The 17,951-nt window shown below is 34.1% G+C and overlaps 1 pseudogene; it reads left to right on the plus strand.

Annotated features, from left to right (window-relative positions):
* Positions 1-8,633: 8,633 nt before the first annotated feature.
* LOC137402463 (octapeptide-repeat protein T2-like) lies at positions 8,634-17,504 on the plus strand (annotated as a pseudogene).
* Positions 17,505-17,951: the final 447 nt, after the last annotated feature.

Below are 17,951 nucleotides of genomic sequence, written 5' to 3' on the forward strand. Positions count from 1 at the left end.
ATATATATATGTCAAAGAATGTATATATATACTCCAATATAGAAATAGAATAGAAGTATATATATTTATATATACTTGCTTGGAGAATATGTATATATAAATATATGTAAAAAAATAAAAAAAATTGTTTTCTCACCCTGGTTAACCCGTATGGGTGGTACTTTCTGATCTAACTCGGGTCTCCTACCAGACACCTGGGAGTTTGAGCACTCGCCTATACATATTATATATATTATATATATATTGCAGTATATATATTACATATATGCAGTATATATTATATATATTGCAGTATATATTATATATATGCAGTATATATTATATATATGCAGTATATATTATATTTTTGCAGTATATATTATATATATATATATATATATATATATATATATATATATATATATATATATATATATGATATATATATATATATGATATATATATATATGATATACATGTACATATATTATATATATGATATTATGATATATATGATAATGATATGATATGATAAACATATGTTCATATTGATGTATATTGGTGTTCTATGTATATTGTATTGAATTTGTGTTTCATTGTATTTGTTTTATATAATATTACACAATAGTTATTTTACGTCATGTTTATATTCTAAAGACTGTATTTTTACTAAATTGTAATAATTTTTATAGTAGCAGAACTTGTAAAAAGTTTTTGGATGTGTTTTTGTCTATTTAGTTATGACTCTTCAATGCAGACAATGAACAACTCGTCATAGTTTCAGTTAGACATTAACTATTCATAAATGAGTCCATGGTAGTTTTTCCACAATTCTGAATTTTCTGCCATGTTTACTTCACCACCAACTTTTGCACTGCTGTCATTTTCATGTCAAGGTTCCTTCGGGTTTTCCTTCTCTCATGTTAACTAAACTTGTAAAATGTGCAGCATGGTATTTTACATACCAACAATTTCGTTTTTAAACTACATGTATACAATCTTGAATTGAGATTTATAGTGTATTTGTACAGGCATTCTTTAGTTGTGCCATTTTTTTTTCAGTCTGTTGATGCTTTGTTTCGCCAGCCATTTCATATGTCCTCAAATCCAGTCTCTTGTTTAAGTTTTATTAAATCACTTAATTTCTTGATCTATTTAATCTATATCTGTCAGCTTTAGTTTTTTTCACAATGACCATTATACGCAGCTCTATTATATTCACTCTTTTGATTGTTCATTCTATGCATTATTTCATTGCTTTTATTAAACTAGTAATTTGTTATTATAAATTCATTAACTCTTTGTTTTCATGATTACTCCCTCCTTTTTTGTTTTTCACTGGCTGCATTGCTTAGCTGTTTTCTTTGTTTGTCTGCTCTCAAAGTAAAACTTTAAAGATGTTCAATCACAATAACGGGTCTTTTAAGTTACTTATAATCTTTTAGATTTCTCTGGGAAAAAGAGCAGTGCAATTCAGTGCAATTCCAAATAGGAAAACAAATTGCAAGGCCGTTGTTTGCAACAGATATTGATTAGATTTAATCATGCCTTTAACCATACTGTGCGATACCATACTTTATCTAGCTCATCTTCTACAGATATATTAATATATTTATTTTGATTATATTGCATTCTTATTTATGTTCTATTTATATTAGCTTCTTATTAATTTTTATTTATATTTTTACAAATTGACATAACCTATGACAGAAAAAAACTATCTACCAGTATTAAAAAGCAATGTCCAATTTGGCTGAAAAACCCCCAACAGATAGGTAATATACACTGTCTCGTTGAGTTGCAGAAAAACTTGGTGATACACTAGATGCTCATACAACCTAAATAAGCGGTTTTGTGAGAATCTAACTCAGGACTCTATTTTATAAAAAATTTAATACGCATGCAAACAATTATAAATGATGTAAGATGTTTCCAAAACATTTTGTCGACTTTACAAAAAAAAGGAAAATACTGTTGTTTTCAAACTGATGACTGTACTTCAACCGTGGTCAAAATGTTTGTTATTAATCAAATTTGTCAAAAAGGTTATTGTTTGGGGTCAAAAAGTTTTCTTTTACTTTTTTATGAGTTTATGATTACAAGGGTTTTATGTTGAGTTAAGCGGAGTGCACAGACTCAATGCCAACTTAAACCATTTTTTCCATTACGTAAAGGTCTATGCTTTAGAGAAAAAAGAAGAATTTTGCTTCCTTCAAAATAAAGTGAGAGAAAAATACCTCTTCACTATAATATGTATGGCATTTGGCTGTCTGTTTGTCTGTCTGATCTGTCTGAAGCCAAAGTTAGAGGAAAAAGTAAAGAATAACATTCTACTTCATTAAATTCAGCTTAGAAATCCGACACACTAATATTCTAACATATTGACTTTTAGGGTTTTCTCACTAATTTAAAACTAGTTATTTTCTACGCTTCACCAAAACTCTAGATTGACAGAGTAGTAGAACATAGCAAAAACATTCTCATGCATCGTTATCTCTTCCAAGTGACGCAACCGACAAACCAATATTTTAAAGCTAGAGGCTCTCGGTAATCCTATCATTTGTGAGAGCCTAATCTGACCTGACATGCTATGCTATGTAGAAGTTTTCATGTAACTTGATGGAAAGACTTACATGAAGTCCTTAGTTCAAGTGAAATTTAGATAAACATAGCATTGTATTATGTTAATAGTGCATATCGTACTGAACACGACTTACTGCTGGACACCCTTGTCTAGTTTTTTCTCAACAGTACGTGTAGTCTGGGCCTCTTTTTCTTGCATGTTTCCACCACTGCAATATTATAAAAAGGAATTATGTGGTTCAGTAAGTTCTATCTGAATAAATGTTTGAAATATGATGTTTTGTGTAAAATTCCTAAAGCCACAGCTAGCAATCATACAATGTAAAAACTTGAGGCAATTTTGTTACAAACAACAAATTATGCTAAACACTTGGTTGAATGCAAATCAAGTGAAATGTATGGAAAATTGTTCGCATTTGTTGTTATACTCCAATTAATTTTATTGCGATTCATTTGATTTTAAACGAAAAAAGTGGCTTAAAACTTGCTAAGTATTTTTTGACAACCATGCTATTGTTATTAGTAAAAAGATTACAGGTGCAGTAATCATTTTAGTTAACAAGTTAGCTATTGTGATATGAGCTACTTCTTTTATTCTTTAGCATTAATACAAATTTATTTGAAACAAAATTTTTTGTGAACATTACAAAAATAGATTAAGCGTTCATTTATTCACTTAGCTTGAATAAAACTATGTTTTTTGATCGACAACCTTTGAGAGGAGTTTTGTTATCATACACAAGCCACAACCATAGACAGTTTTAGTCACTTTAACTGGCTGTAGAGTGTTAAAACAGAGATTGAGAGAGAGAAAGAAAGAGAAAGCTAGATAGCAACCAGAAGAGAGATTGAGAAAGCGATTAAGAGAGAGGGGGAGAAAAAAAGAGAGAGAGTGAGAAAAAGATATATAGAAAACAACAGAAAAAGAGAAAGAGACAGGAGAGAGAGAGATTGAGAGAGATATCAAAAGATTGAGAAAGAGATTGAGAGGGAGACCAAAAAAAGGAAAAATCAAGAGAGAGATTGAGATTGAAAAGAACTGAGAAAAGGAGAGAAAGGGATCAAAATAGAAACGAGAGAGAGATCGAAAAAGAGAGCAAGAAAGTAATTAAAGATCTCAACTCAAACTGCATTGCTTCTAGTCACTAAGTTTACCGACATCAAAAATTTACACAAGAAACAAATTATTGAACTCAGTAATCTTCCCTTGAAGGAGCTAAAACACACTTTAGAATGTGTCAACATAGGTGTCAGCTGAAAAGTGGTAAAGATCTTAAACAAAAACATATCAAAAAATTGTTCTAAAACATATCCATCGAGGTCTTCATTCTCCTCTCAGTATTCAGGAATAGTTTCAGCTTGGTGATATCTTATTTAGCAATTACGAACTGACTACCTACTTAACTTTTGTTAGTAACTAGAGACTGAACTTTGTACATGGCCAGTAAAAAAACTTTATAGAAAATTAATAAAATAAAATTAGATTAAATAAATTAAAACTAGATTAAAAGTAGATTAAAATTAATTATAAATAAAATTATAAAGATTTGCGTTGTTTACAGGTTTATATTTTTGTCACTCCATCATATACATAATTTATTTTCAGGGTCAAGTTGCACTTGGCAAGAACAGATAAAATGGTTCATTAGTAATTTAGATTTTTAAGAAGCTTGTAGGATTTTTTTGGAAACTAATTACAAGTGAATCTACAGTAAAACTAGTAGAAAATACAAAGAAATACTTACATCTGGCATGGTTTGTTTACCTTGTCCATAGTCATCTCAGTGGATGCATTAATCAAAGCTTTTTCGCTAAAACAGTTTAAACAATTTTCTAAATTTTCAACAAAAAATCTGCTGTTAAGTTTTTTTAACATATTTGCTAATGTTTTGTTTAGTTTTTCAAACCACTATTCCAAAATCTCATTTGTCACAGATTTTAAAAAACTAAACCATGTATCAAGCTTCGACGTAAAGAAACAGTGATTTTGTTAAAGTATTGTCTTTAAAGACTCGAAGTTTCTATTCACTTTCACACTCTGATACAGAGACAATATGTAGTCTTGAGGAAAAAAAACAGCAGATGTTTTTTGTGATTCTATAATTAGTGAATTTCAAACTGAGCTAAAGAAATTAGAAGGCAAAAATACGCTCCTGCAAATTCATTTTGAAACAGTTGAATACACATATCTGCGTATACGCATATATGTGTATACGTAATACATATACATATATACATATATATGTAATACGTAATACACAATACATATATATACATATGTCTATATATATATATAATATTTATTATATATATATTATATCGAAATCTAAGGTAATCGAATATATATTATATTATATTTATATTGATATTTTATAAACTTCACATATTGCATCGCTATGCACTGTTTGTATGCCCATGCGACTGGCAACATGTGTGGCGAGATTAAGTAACTGATCTACCAGGCTACACACTGGCCAGGAGACATCGAACCAGTTGTCTACCTAGTCGATCAGGACCTGTGTAAGCGGTTCTGCCAAAAAAACATGCAGGGCTCTCTACCTATGGCTGCATGCACCTTCACTACCAAAGGGAAAAGGCAAAGCAGCCCACACAGAAGAGCCCCGCGGCCTGTGGTACTGCCCCACTCACCAGCTAGGACACGTCCTGTTCTAACAAGGCTGTATCAAACAAACCAGGACTGGCTCAGCCATCATACTCTGGCCGAGATAGTGGGTCAAGCACCCGCTAACCAGACGCTGCTGCAGACCCAGCTTAGCAGAGCCCGGTTGCTATTCCAGGATGTGCAGGACTGAGAGAAGGCCGCAGAGACCATGCAATGTCTAATACACAGAGAGCAGTTAGAGGGCCAAGAATGCCAGCTTCTATTAGAAGAAGTGGAGCATCCGCTTTGGTGCCTACAAGCACGAAGCCTGGCACAGCTAGCTCTCCCCCAAGATATTAATTTGAGACCACAGTCGCCAATGGGGGGAGTAGGTGATGGATTATATGTATGTTTAGTCCTGTCCAATTGATCGTAATGAGAAGCAGGGCTACTCAGTATATAAGCTTGAACATTTGTCATAGATAGGCAGAGCTGTTCTGCGCCTGTTCCATTACATGTTGCATGTTTTCTATTGTAACCCTTTACGAACGAAGCAGACAAATATATGTATGAACTCTTGTACTGAGTCTTGTACTGGTGGAGCAGTAAAAGTAGCAGGCAAAAACCTTTACCATATCCTATTTAGTAATTACCAACAGACTACCTACTTAAGCTTTGGTGAGTAACAGGAGACTGAGCTTGGTAAATAACCAGTAAAAAACTTATTATAGCTAAAAATTTAGGTCTTTTACAGGTTTATATTTTCTTCACTACATCATATACATATTTTAGTTTTTGATCAAGTTTAACCTCAGCAAAGACAGATGAAATGGTTCATTAGTAGTTTAGACTTTGAAGAAACTTGTAAGATTTTTTGGAAGCTACATGTACATGTAATTATAAGTTATTACTTGTAGAAAATACAAAAAAAACACTTACATCTGGCACGCTTTGTTTATCTTCTCGATAGTCATCTCCGTGGACGCATCATTCAAAACTCTCTCACTAAAACAATTTAAAGAGTTTTCTAAAGTTGCAACAAAAAAACTGCTGTTAAATCTTTTTAACATATCTTCTAAGGTTTTGTTTACTTTTTTACACCACTTTCCAAAAATCTTATTCATCACAGACTTTAAAAAATGAAACCCACCTATCAAATTTCAACGTCGAGAAACTACAGCGATTTTGTTAAAGATTCGTCTCTGAAAACTCTAAGTTTCTATTCAATTTCCCATTCTGATATAGAAACAATATGTAGTCTTCAGGAAACAAAACGACAGTTATTTTTGTAATACTATAGTTATTGATTTTTAATCTGAGCTAGAAAAATTTGAAGACAAAAATCGGTTTTTTGAAAAATAATCGTTCCCAACAGATAATCTTACAGCAATCTTCCAAAAGTTTGTTGTAAAATGTGAAATTTATTATGAATTACTAATTGGTTAGGTTTAAAATGAAAGATGTAAAAGTTGATACACAAAGCGAGCACTGATAAGAACACACAAACAAAAATGTTTTAATTTGAAGCAAAAGAAATAAAGTAAAGAGATTGTTTAAACGAACAACATATTTATTCCTAATTAATGGTTGCGGAGTGCACGGTACCAAATCAGAATCCAAAAAACATAGTTTTGCTTGAAAGAAGTATTCTGAGCAGCTGGAATAAATAAGTATAGAGCTAAATGTAAATGTGAAATAAATAGCGAGTATGTAAACTACAAAAAATATCATTTTGTAATGATACAATAATTATTACAAAGTTTGAAAACAAAAATCGTTATGACTAAGTGAAAAGCACTACAACAGTGACCAAATGTTTATTCCGATAGAGAAATGTTTGTTGATTTCGTTTGGCGAAAAGCATTGTATTTTATGGGGGCGTAATAACGTGTGGGTGCATAGTTACAATAGATACGTCATTTAGCTGAAAATTTATCATTAAATTATTTTTTGTTTGCGAATCCATTTTACCGCAACAAATAATGCTGAATTCTCCGTTGCGAAAAACTGAATATCTTAGTAACTTATTTAATCAGTACACAATTTGCCAAATTTTAAGTTCCTAAACAAATTATTGTCGATATCATGGTGCTGAAAAAATTAGCCCCAACAAAATAAAGTCGAAGAAGTACTGTGCTGCATATACATAAGTCCCAAAATTTTTCTTAAAATACAATTATGTACGTTTTAATATGTTCCAAGACGAGTAAAACTTGGGTAAATTCGGAGATATACTTCGGTAAAGTATTTTTTTCTACATTTTACACCACTAAAAAATCCTCTGTCATACAGCCCACAACCAAAGTGCTATTGGAAAAAAGAAAGGGTACTGATGATTTAGAAATGCAATATTAACAGTCAAATGACAAATAACTTTAATGGTAGTTGCAATGGTAGCTGTAATTTACTGGTTATTATTATGTACAGCAAACAGCAATAATTTAAGAAAAATATTTTATGTTTATATCTCTCCCCTGCAATAAGAGAAAGGCAATATTAGAACTAAAATGCACAGATATTATTAGAATAACCAATATTACTAATATAGTAATACCGTGATAATAGAAAACCAATGCACAATTTTGTTTACATTTCAAAGCATCATAGCAACCAATATCAAGAAGTATCATATTTATCTAGATCATTAGGAAATCTATTTAACAATTTTTTTTAGATAAACTAATTACAGTAACATATTGCCCAACATTGGTCACTATATATTTCAATCTTTTAAATTCGAATGATTATTTCATATAATAAAATCTTAGAAAACCAAATAATTATTTTTATAATAAAACAGTGTAATAATTTTACAAGAATCGTTCAAAAATATCATCATCATTTCCTTTACTTTTACTGCTTTGGATATCAGTTGGAATACCAACGTACTCATTATGTGTGTCCAAATTTTCAGTTACTTTGAAATTGGCAAAAACTAAACGATTACTTTTCAGTACTTCTATGTTAGTTACAGAATCATTCAAAAAAGGCATAAACTGGTGAAATTTGCACATATTTCTTTTGAAAAACGCACGACTTGATGGTTCTGCTCTCTGTCGCCTGGCGAGAGTTTAAGTTTTAATGGCGATTTCAGGCCAAATTATTTAGTCTATTCATGTATAGGCCGATCAGATGTTTTAGTTCTAGGATATTGTTTGCAAACTTCAAAGACTTGGTAACATATTTCAATAGGTTGATATGTGCTTTGGATTGTTATTATACTTAAAAAAACTCTATTGAAAAATGGTTAATATTTGTTGATGAGATTTTGGTACAAGAGTTTACGACGGTGAAGATGAATAATATTTGGGAGTTTTTTGCACACATGCATTTATCATAAAGCTCCCAAACAATTGCTTTGCTCGTGTTTGGTCATGGGATAAGCTGTACTGTATATCACATACCATAAATAGATGCGGGTATATATAGATCGTGTTTAATTTTAATAAAATGTTTTATATTTATGATGATGGAAGGCAAAAGTGAACATTTCATGCGTTTGGCTTTTAGAACATTCAAAGCATTAGAAGTTAAAGTACAATACTTAAAATTGCAAAAATAGGTAATGAAACAGGAGAAAATGCAACAGATAGTTACATCAAAAATCATAGGAAAAAGAAAATACAAACAGCAATGACCAGTTTACTTTACATCTTTAAAGGTTTTCAAACTTTTTCAAACTACTTTTACTTTCAAACTTTATATCATGAGAAAAAGGTTTCGTGCAGGACAACTAAATTAAAAATAAATAACACAACTGTAAATGTCTTTAAACCACTGTAAATTTAAAAATTGATAACTTTCAGCGGCGTACGGTTTTTAATAGCGTAGTCAGTAAGTTAGTATAATTTAATATAATTATACAACTAATACATTAATACAATATGTTTTAGTAATTTTGCAGCCAATGCCAATTCTTTTAATGTAGAAAATTGTTTTATTTCACTATAAAGTGCCTCAACATTTTCTCACCGTTTGGTCAGATAATAATAGTATGGTATAATCGAGTAGATATAATAATAGTACGGTTTCAATAATGCATAAAGATATGAGCAAAAGTGTTTTTCAGAGTGTCAAAAAGTAACTAAGTCATAAATATTCTAGAAATAGTGGGCGGCTGCATATTAGAAGACTATAAAACTAGCAGTGTTTCAGGTAGTCATACAAATAACAAAAACATATGAAAAAATTGTTCTAAAACATATCTATCGAGGTCTTCATTTTCTTCTCGGTATTCAGGTGTAATTTCAGCTTGGTGATATTGTAATGGATTATATGTATGGACCAAACTAAGCTGAGCCATGCCAAGCCAAGCCGAGCCAAATCCAGTCTAATCGAGTGTGATGAGAGACAGGTCTACCCAATATATAAGCTTGAACATTTGTCATAGAGAGGCAGAGTTGTTCTGCACCTGTTCATTACATGTTGCATGCTTTATATTGTAACTCTTTATGAACGAAGCAGACAAACACATGTATAAACTTTTGTACTGAGTCTTGTACTGGTGGAGCAGCAAAGGTAGCACACAAAACTTTTACACTGGTGGCAGCAGTAAGATTAGGACGATCCCAAACTAACTCCACCACGAGACTCATAGTTGTTCACTGAATATCTGAATGAATTTTCTGCTGCCTTTCAAGTAGCAGTAAAAAGACCTAGACAATTGGGGTTAGAATCTGCCTAAAAAACGGCAGTGCTGCACCTACTGGAATAGTTTCCTGGCAACAGGAAGAAACCTAGAGAGCTGTGTAAAACCCTACCTGCAACAACGGACTCAGTAGACGAAATGCCTTAGGAAAGGAGCATAAACCTACTGAAAACACCCCCAGAAACTCGGGATTGGGCACGCCTGAAAAACGACAGCAACGCTCTTACTGGAATAACTCCCTGGCAACAGAAAGAAACTCAAAAAGAGCTGGATAAATTTCTACCTGCGGCAGCAGACTCAGTATATGAACTGCCCTAAGAAAAGAGCAGAAACCTACTGAAAGCCTCGCCGGAAAAAACATGGCCAATAGAAGGACACGAAGCGCGGAGCCAGGACTGGACTGGCTAGATAAAGCATTAGAACGAGTGCTACTGATGCCAAGGGCCCAGGAACCAGCATGACGGTTCAAGACTCCCCTGTACAGGGGAAAAAAATGTGGAATACTTCATCACTCGCTTCCTGGAGAGGGCGGACGCTAACCAGTGAATGGAAAGAGTAACCTTATTGCACCTCCGGGAGGCACTGTTCGAACAGGCCAAGGACTATGGGCGAGCCGAGAATCCGGAAGCCGTTTTCAATGCTTTTCGGGCAAGATTCCGGCTGTCCGTTAGACAGGCGGTAAACTGGCTCAATGTCCTTAGAGGAAAAGAAACAAACGTCACTCCAGGAGCTTGCCATGGAGATAGAAAGCGAGACCTATGAAGCCCTCACCAAAATAACATGGCCATGAAGGCGTTTTGATGCTGACTAAGGGACTCTGCCCTGCACTGACACGTGTTGGCATTACAGAGGTCCACACTAGCTGGTGTTGTGCAAGCTGGAAACAATTACATCCAGATTCAAAAAGGTGACCGCAAACCTGCCAGATTTTTTGTGAGAGGCTTTGAGGGGAACGCCCTGACCGGCGACTTCGGCCAAATCCGACGTCATCAGCAAACTAGTCCGGCTAGTCCAATGCTTCATGGAAAAAGTGGAATGACTCCAGGAACGAGTCCACACTCAGATGGAAAAGGGGAGCCAGCCAGCTATTCTTTGCTTGGATTGCGGCTGGCCAGGGCACCTTCAGAAAAACTGCCCCTGCTACTCAAAACCGCCTAACAAAAGTGCAGTCCGTCCTTTGGTTAGCCATTCTGGATGGTCACCTTGTTCTATTAGGCATTCCATCTGCTTAGCCATTCTAGTGTGAAGTGGTGCCAATTTCTTTAACCAGAAGGCTTGAATCATGTCATGGCCAGGTGCTGCCCAGTTCTTCATACGCTGCACTCTGCACTTGATGTCCTCTTTGCTGATGGTGAGTCCTTGCTGAGCAACAGTGTGTTGATGGCTCTCTTTAAGCCTCTTCAGCCAATTTGCAGTGGTGTTATGAGTAGTCTCTTTCTCCAAGATGTCCTTCCAGAACTTTGAAGTGCTAGATCGGGGAGGCTCAGACATTGGCCTCTGCAGTTTGCCTTTGAACTAGGAATACACTCTAGATGGATTATTGATGAACAGTTTGTTCATTCTCTTGTTATCCCGCTCTTTGGTGTACCGCTTCAGTCGTGCCGAGAGTGCTACTAGCTGCTGTTTGGCAGATTCTAGAGCTTCTATTGTGGCTTCCCTTTTTGGACGCTCCAAACTGTGGTTAGATCTCTCACTGAGCCTACTAACTTTCTTGCGCAAGTCTTTGATCTTATTTTATATATACATATATATATATATATATATATATTTACATATATACATATACATATATACATATATATATGGCCTATGTACATATGTATATATATAGGCCAGGCCTATATATATATATATATATATGTATATATATATTTATGTATATATAATTAACTAAAAGCAAGTGCAAAAGCATATAAAAAAGAAATCTACACTAAAAACCTAAAAGATTATTAGTGGAGTATGAAATATTTGAAAAATTATTGCGAAAAAAGTAAACTTTTAGTATTTGCGTTACAAATTTGTTTTGTGCGGAGCACTCATCAGACGCGATTGTACTAAAAATGTACTTGTACTTCTCAACTTTTTTAGTACAATCGCGTCTGATGAGTGCTCCACACGAAACAAATTTGTATCGCAAATACTAAAAGTTTACTTTTTTCGCAATAATTTTTCAAATATATGTATATACATATATATATATATATATATATATATATATATATATATATATATATATATATATGAGTATTATAACACATAGGCTGGCTCAGTTAGCTTATTTTCCGGTAACAGAAACGTTCCGAGATAAAGTTTCCATTTTTCACTGCTAGATACTATTTGCTATAGCTGGACAGACTAAACTACAGATGAACGACGACCAACTTTAATATTTATATAAACACAGGATATTATGTTCATATTCTATCGGTGTTCTATGTATATTGTATTGATTTTATGTTATATTGCATTTATTTCATATAATATTACACAATAGTTATTTTACATCATATTTACATTATAAAGTCTTTATATTTCTACTAAATTCTAACACTTTTTATAGTAGTAGAACTTGTAAAAAATTCTCGGATGTGTTTTTTCTATTTAGGTACAACTTTTTAATGTGATTAATGAACAGCTCATCATAGTCTACGGTTCGCCTTAAATTATTCCAGACAAAGACCATGGTAGTTTTTCCACATTTCTGAATTTTCTGCCATGTTGGCCTCACCACCAACTTAATTGTTAACCAACAATTGTTAAAGCTAGAGTGCAAACAGTTTCATATGTCATGAATGATTATGATCTGAAACATATACTGTGAAACATGTTTTAAATGCAAGCTTTCTTTGAACACCACTTCTATTTGTCCATCACAAGAGGAAAAGGAATATAAAGTAGCGCCCCATCTTTTGAGTAATTGACTCTCCATTTGACAGTCACTCTGAAGTTTTTTGGTTTTTACAAACCCAAAATAGAAAAAGATCAATAGATGGGATCACAAAATAGTATTACAAATGACTCAATTACAACAAAAAATAATTCTTTTGTGATTGCCGTTTGTACTGAACTCTGCTTTATAACTTCTATATGTGCTTTTCATTTTTTAAATTTATATTAAATGTCCGCTATAATTAGTTGGTATTATGTTAGAATGCAGGCGGTTTCGTGGTCTGAGAGATAGATTGTCACATGTAATAGCTATGTACACAGTTCTTCTCATATTTGAATTGTTGCTTGAGCAGTATAGTTGCACAGAATCTATCTGTGAATCATGTTTGACTCCGGCGTGGTGCAATCTTTTTTATCATAATGACATTACTGTAGTTTAGGTGAAAAACACAGTTTTTATTATGAAAAACATTTATAGTTCCAGAAATGGTAGTTACTGATAACAGGGTGATATCTACTCTGGCATACTGCTTAACTAAAGTATGTATTGCTAATATGCAAGTCGTTGACGATTTTGACAAACAGCAAAAATGAATTATATTTGCTAACACATAGGCTGACTCAGTTAGCTATGTTATCTTAAAACCTCCTGTTATTTTCCGATAACAGGAGGTTTCAAGATAAAGTTTTCATTTGTCACTGCTAGGCACCATTTTCTATGGCTGAACAAACTGAACCACAGATGAACGACAACAAACTTTAAGATTTATATAATCACATGATATTACTTGTATGTTAATATTATATTGCTGTTTTATGTATATTGTATTGAATTTATGTTATATTGTATTTATTTCATATAATATTACACATCAGTTAATTTACATCATGTTTATATAATAGTCTTTATATTTCTACTAAGTTGTAACAATTTTTATAGTAGTAAAACTTGTAAAAAATTCTCGGATGTGTTTGCTCTATTTAGTTACAACTTTTCAATGCGATTAATGAACAGCTCATCATAGTCTACGGTTGGCCATAAACTATTCCGGAAAAAGTCCATGGTAGTTTTTCCACATTGCTGAATGTTCTGCCATGTTGGCCCCACCACCAACTTGCACTTTTGTTTTTTTCATGTTGAGGTTCCTTCGTATTTCCTTTCTCTCATGTAAACTAAACTTGTAAAGTGCACAGCATGGTATTTTTCATACCAACAATGTTGTTCTTAGCCTACATGTATACAATCTTGAATTGAGATTTACAGTGTATTTGTACAGGCATTCCTCAGTTGTGCCATTTTTTCTCAGCTGCTGTCTGTTGATGTTTTGGTCTTTTGGTCTTCAGTTTTCAACAGTTTTATTTTTCCTACTTTGCATTCAGTTTTTTGTTTGACCTTCATTAAATCATACTCTGTCCTTTTTGTCATTTACTGGCTGCATTGCTTTGCTGCTTTCTTTGTTTGTCCGTGCTCAAAGGTAAAGCTTTAAAGCTGTTCAATCACAATAATGATTATTTTAATTTATTTAGAACTTTTTAGATTTTGCTGGGGAAAACTTTCAGTGCAATTCCGAATAGGAAAACAAGTTGCAAAGTCGTTGTTTGCAACAGAGGTTGATTAGATTTAATCAGGTGCTTTAACCATACTCTGTGATACGATACTTTATCTAGCTCATCGTCTAGACATATCTTAATATGTTTATTTTGTTCATTTTGGATTCTTATTTAAGTTCTATTTAAATTAACTTTTTTTAAATTTATATTTATATTTTTACAAATTACCATAGTTTACGACCGAAAAAAAAAATCTGCTAGTATTAGAATACGGTGTCCGATTTTGCTGAAAAACCCACAACAGATAAGTAATTACTGTCTTGTTGAATTGCAGAAAAACTTGGTGGTACACTAAATGCCCATACAACATAAATAAACTGTTTTGTGAAAATCTAATTCAATATTCTACATTTTAAAAAACTTAATATGCATACAAACACTTTTAAATGCTGTAAGATGTTTCCAAAACATTCTGTCCACTTTACAAAAAAGGAAAATGCTGCTGTTTTTATGTCGATGACTTTACTGCAGCCGTGGTGTTATTGTTTAGAATCAACAAGTTTTTTTCCTGTTTACGAGTTCACAATCACAGTGGTTTTATGTTGAGTTAAGTGGAGTGCACACAATCAATGCCAGCTTAGGTTATTTTTTCTTTTACGTAAAGGTCTATGCTTTAAAGAAAAAAATAAGAATTTTGCATCCTTCAGAATGAAGTTTTTTTTTAAATTTCTTTTCACTATAATATGATTGGCATCTGACTGTCTGCCGGTCTGTCTGAAACCACTGTTAGAGATACAAGTAAAGAAAATCGTTCCACCTCGTTAAATTCAGCTTGGGAAGCCGACACACAAGTATTCTTACATAATGGCTTCCTCCCTAATTTTACAGCTATTTATTTTCTGCGCTTCACCAAAACTCTAGATTGACAGAGTAGTAATACATAACAAAAAAATCTGATGCGTCGTTATCACTTCCAAGTGCTGCAGCCGACAAACCAGTATTTTAAAGCTATAGGCTCTCGATAATCCTATCATTTGTGAGAGTTTAATCTGACCTGACATATTATGTTATATATAAGTTTTTACGTAACTTGATTCAAAATTTACATGAAATCCTTAGTTAAAGTAAAAGGTAGATGAACATCGCATTGCATTAGTTTAGTAGTGAATACTGTACTAAACACAACTTACTGCTGGACACCTTTGTTTAGCTTTTTCCCAACTGTACATGTTGTTTGGGCCTCTCTTTCTTGCATGTTTCTACCACTGTAATATTATAAAAAACATTTGTGCAGTTCAGTAAGCTCTATTTGAATGACTGTTTGAAGTATGATGTTTGTGTATATTACCCAAAGCCACAGCTAACAATCACGCAATGTAAAAATTTGAGACAATTTGATTACGAACAACAAATTATGCTAAACACTTGGTTAAATGCAAACCGAATATATTACATAGAAAATTGTTCGCATTTGTTTTTATACTCCGATTCATGTTATTTTAGAAAAAAATTGGCCTAAAGCTGACTAAGTATTTTGTTGAGAACCATGATATTGTTATTAGAAAAAGCTTACAGGTGCAGTAATCAATTTAGTTACCAAGTTAGCGATTGTGGTATACAATACTTCATTTGCTTTTTACCATTTATACAAATTTATTTAAAAACTATTTTATGTGAAAATTCCAAAAAAAGGTTAAACTTTCTTTCATTCACATAGCTCAAATCAAACAATGTTTTTTGATCAGACGCTTTTGAGAGGAGTTTTTTCATTAAACACAAGCCGTAACAATAAACAGGTTTAGTCACCTTAACTGGCTGTAGGGCTTTAAGACAGAGATTAAGAGAGAAAAAAAGAGAGATAAAAAGCAATCAATAGAGATTGAGAAAGCGATTGGGAGAGAAAGGGAAAAAGAGAGATAGCAAGCAAAAGATACAAAAAAACCGACAAAAAAGACAAAGAGAGACAGAAAAAAAGAGAGAGAGAAAAAAAGAATAAATAGAAAGAGAGCAAACAGAGAGAGATAAAGAGCGGAGACGAGATAAGTGAAGAAAGGAGAAGAGAGAGGAGAGAGGAGAGGAGAAGAGGAGAAGAGAGGGTAGAGGAGAGCGGAGAGAGGATCGAGAAGAGAGTAGAAAAGAGAGGACAGAGGGGAGAGGAGAGATGAGAGATGAAAGAGGAGAGAAGAGAGAAGAGAGAGAAGAGAGAAGAGAGAAGGGAGAAGGGAGAAGGGAGAAGGGAGAAGCGAGAAAAGAGAAGAGAGAAGAGAGAAGAGAAAAGAGAGAAGAGAGAAGAAAGAAAAGAGAAGAAAGAACAGAGAGGAGAGAAGAGAGAAGATAGAAGAGAGAAGAGAGAAGGGAGAAGGGAGAAGGGAAAAGAAAGAAGAGAAAAGGGAGAAAAGAGAGGAGAGAAGAGAGAAGGGAGAAGAGAAAAGAGAGAAGGGAGAAAGGAGAAGAGAGAAGGGACAAGAGAGAAAAAAAGAGAGAAGAGAAAAGAGAGGGAGAGAGAAAAGAGGGAGAAAGGGAGAGAGGGAGAGAGGGAGAAAGGGAGAGAGGAAGAGAGGGAGAAAGGGAGAGGAGAGAGGGAGAGAGGGAGAGAGGGAGAGAGGGAGAGAGGCAGATAGGGAGAGAGGGAGATAGGGAGAGAGGGAGAGAGGGAGAGAGGGAGAGTGGGAAAGAGGGAGAGAGGGAGAGAGGGAGAGAGGGAGAGAGGGAGAGAGGGAGAGAGGGAGAGAGGGAGAGTGGGAAAGAGGGAGAGAGGGAGAGAGGGAGAGTGGGAGAGAGGGAGAGTGGGAAAGAGGGAGAGAGGGAGAGAGGGAGAGAGGGAGAGAGGGAGAGAGGGAGAGAGGGAGAGAGGGAGAGAGGGAGAGAGGGAGAGAGGGAGAGAGGGAGAGAGGGAGAGAGGGAGAGAGGGAGAGAGGGAGAGAGGGAGAGAGGGAGAGAGGGAGAGAGGGAGAGAGGGAGAGAGGGAGAGAGGGAGATAGAAAAGAGATTGGAGAGAGGAGAGATAGGAGAGAACAAAGAAAGAAAAGGGGAGAGAAAGAAATGGGGAGAGAAAGAAAGAGAAAAGGGGAGAGGAGAGAGGAGAAAGAGAAATCGAGAGAGATATTGAGAGAGAAAGATAGAAAGAAAGGGGGAAGTAAAGCGAGAAAAAAAGGGAGAAAGAAAAGGAAAGAGAAAGGGAGAGAGAAAGGGAGAGAGAAAGGGATAGAGAAAGGGAAAGAGAAACGAGAAAGGGAGAGAGAAAGGGAGTGAGAAAGGGAGAGAGAAAGACACAGAGAGAGAGATATCAAAAGATTGAGTGAGAGATCAAGAAAGAGACAGAGAGAAAATAATTGAGAAAAAGAGAGAAACGGATCAAAATGGAAATGAGAGAGAGAGATCGAAAGAAAGAGCAAAAAAGAGAAGTAAAGATCTCAACTCAAACTTCATTGCTTTTAGTCACTAAGTTTACGACATCAAAAAATTTACACAAGAAACTAATTATTGAACTCAGTATTCTTCCCTTGGAGGAGCTAAAATCCTTTAGAATGTGTCAACTTAGGTGCCAGCTGAGAAGTGGTAGTACATTAAGGGTGTAAGCATATCATAGCTGTGTTAGATGAGTTTATATTCTTGTGTGTAAGCTTTGATGTGTGGTGTCTTATTTAAAATATAACAATTCTATAGTCATAAGTACAGTATATGGTTTCAATAATGCAT

The sequence above is a fragment of the Watersipora subatra genome, chromosome 8, assembly GCF_963576615.1.
Source record: "Watersipora subatra chromosome 8, tzWatSuba1.1, whole genome shotgun sequence".
Lineage (NCBI taxonomy): Eukaryota > Metazoa > Bryozoa > Gymnolaemata > Cheilostomatida > Watersiporidae > Watersipora > Watersipora subatra.